This window comes from Salmo salar, chromosome ssa07 (genome assembly GCF_905237065.1).
Source record: "Salmo salar chromosome ssa07, Ssal_v3.1, whole genome shotgun sequence".
Lineage (NCBI taxonomy): Eukaryota > Metazoa > Chordata > Actinopteri > Salmoniformes > Salmonidae > Salmo > Salmo salar.
This window is the reverse complement of record NC_059448.1, coordinates 46,400,890-46,404,140: the sequence shown is the minus strand read 5'-3', so window position 1 is coordinate 46,404,140 and position 3,251 is coordinate 46,400,890.

The following is a 3,251-nucleotide window of genomic DNA, read 5'->3' as shown; positions in this document are numbered from 1 at the left end:
TACCCGATTCCTATCTTCCATTTGCACAGAATACTTGGTTCCCTTTAAAACATTTTTCTCCACACAAACTTATAAAGACAGGTCACCAGATACAAACTCCCTTCCGGATAGTTCCAGCGTCTAACACCCAGAGTACATTAAAATCCTCTACTTGCTCCCGCCTTTCACTCTCACATCAATCGCTTTTGCCTTTCACTCTCACATCAATCGCTTTTGCCTTTCACTCTCACATCAATCGTTTCCTCATTTAATGCCAACACCCAATTGTGTCCCTTATTCCATCATGCAGTGCAGACATACCGGTGTATTCCTCATTTCATCATGTAATGCAGACCTACAGGTGTATCACTCATCATGCAACGCAGACACACAGGTGTATTTCTCATTCCTTATTTAATGTAATCATGCAGGTGCTATTCCCCAAAACAATGAATAAAGTCTACTAACCTTGTTATTTGCAGCTGAGTTTTTCAATGTTCGTTGAATCTCGTCACCACCTCTGTCGCGTACCAGTTTGCCACCGGCCTGTGAAGAACCCACAGTAAAGGGCCAGGTCTTTGATTTAGGGATTTTTCATCCGCCCGTGCACGGTTTCAGTGTCTCCTTGGAACGACAGCGGCAGTTTTTGAGATCCCGGTCGAAGGACCAATTGTTAAAGGAATTTTATATCTTGATGATAATAATCAATAATCAATTCGCCTTGACTAATGCCCAAGGTTTGTAAGACAATGGGTTAAAATAATTAGGCAAGGACTCAGCTTTCTGCAAAAGGTTTCTGTAGCTTTATTCATGAGAACGTTCTGGCGTCAGGATAACAAAACAGTCATTATATAGTTCTTGCTTACTTACGCACATGCATTTACACACAATCTGTTGGTGACCTGCAACCTCCATTGACTTCTCACTCTGTTTATCACATTCTGGCTCAGCCTGTTCCTTTCCTTCAAGGTTAGGAACTCTTTGAAGTTTTGACCATCTGCTTCTGTAGCTCTCTATACTAATTGCATACACACATTTCTTTCCCTCTCAAGTGGTTCCTGGACTTTCCGGAACTAATCAGACCAATCGATCCCTACATTGATCATTACATTGATTATTCATTAACCATGCTGTATGATTAATAATTCATCATGGTTTATTGATTCATTTACCTTTATTAGAAAATTATCTTTTCATCTCCCCAATCATGAAACAAAGAATGGAACTACGAAATTGTTTGCAATAACTCTGACAAAAAAATAATAAATTGGTGGCTATTTCACAATTTACATTCCCCCAAAATATTAACCTAAAATTAAAGCAGGATCGTCTTCTGCATAGAATGTCAGCCTCGTAAGATATTTCTCTGCATAGGGCTGAACCACCTCCATGTCTTGCAGTGAATCAACACTTTGCTTATTTGAATTAAAACAATATTTATCTACACTCTTGGTTTGTAATGTCTCTATGGAAACAGTCATTTGGAAATCATTCTGAATTCTAATGGCATGGCCCTGCACATTAGTAGACTTCTAAAATAGTGGATATTAAAACATCTCGAATTTGTCTGCTTCCTTTGAGATTTTAATCTACAACATTTGTGCCACTATGTTTACTATTCTACACAGCTGCAAATCAATGCTAAAAGCACTTTGCAACCCCCACCAAACACATCCATTTAGATTACACTTCTCTTAAACTACATAAACAAACTAGCCTGGTCTCAGATTTGCTTGTGCTTTTGGCATTTTAGACAATTCCATAAGGAGATGGCAAGAGAGCAAAAACAGACTGGCGCCAAGGCTAAAATAAAACCGCAAATTGCAGTGTGTGAGCGTGCACATCTTGGACAAAAACCCATGTAACAATCCACCAGGGTCAAATAAAAATATCACCAGAAGGTGGCAGTGTATCCCTGTCTGACTATTTAGATTTTCAATACATTTACATTTACATTTTAGTCATTTAGCAGACGCTCTTATCCAGAGCGACTTACAGTAGTGAATGCATACATTTCATACAATTTCATACATTTTTTTTTTTCTGTGCTGGCCCCCCGTGGGAATCGAACCCACAACCCTGGCGTTGCAAACACCATGCTCTACCAACTGAGCTACAGGGAAGGCTGTACAGTCCATTTCCAATCAATCACCTTGGGAAGTCCAACAGTCCCATAAATAAAAACCGGTAAACAGGTTAATTGGATATGTGAAAACAATATTCTGTGCAGGGGGACATTTTAAGGACATTATACTCTGTTTGACATGTAAATGTTGAGTACATTTACATGTATTGAGTAGGCTACATGCATTCTTGCTGAAGCAGATAAATGTTGTTTATGACAACCTGCTTAGCCCAAGGTCAAAAGCAATGAGTTGCAAAATATATATTACCATTTTACTGACACATCAAGGTTCTATTACACCGATGCTCATTGAGGGATTGACTTCTTCCCTTTTGATAATTATATATAGATGAGGTTATATATATATATATAAATGAGGGGGGTCTGAACTGAAGGGGTTTGTGAATCTCATGCTGGAGCCTGTTCATTTATTCATGGAGCTTGATTGAGTGGAGATCAATGCTGGAGCAACCACATCAATCACACACACCAATCACACACACCAATCACAGACACCAATCACAGACACAATCGTAGCATAGGTGCCGGAACCACTGAAAACCCAGGGGAACTAAATGACAACTGGTTAGAACTCAGCTAAATACACATATAGCTGACAGAGTGGATCCCTCAATGTGTTATCCATCACATAGAACTACTACTGTACAGGAGTTAGAATCTCTATTGGTCGACTGCATTATGACATGTTACATCTCTGATGTTCTATAGCAGCATGAATCAGCATGTTCAGTATGTCAGCCAGGGCAGAAATGTATTCCAGCTCTGTGTGTGGAGGGTAGGGAGGTAATAAGAAGGCAGCTGGTTGCTTTTCTACTTCTTTGTGTTCCCCCCACTACGCGGCATTAACCGAGAACATGTGGGTGTCGTGTTTTGAAACTAGGCGAGAGTGTGTGTGTGTGTGTGTGTGTGTGTGTGTGTGTGTGTGTGTGTGTGTGTGTGTGTGTGTGTGTCAGAGTGTGTGATGGAAAGAGGGCTTGAGGGGTGGGTATGTACTCCTCTAGAGAGCAGCAATGAGAGAGGAAGAGACAGTCACAGAGAGAGAGAGAGAGAGAGAGAGAGAGAGAGAGAGAGAGAGAGGAGACAGAAAGAGAGGAGAACGAGTGAGCAGAGAGAGAGAGCAGAGAGA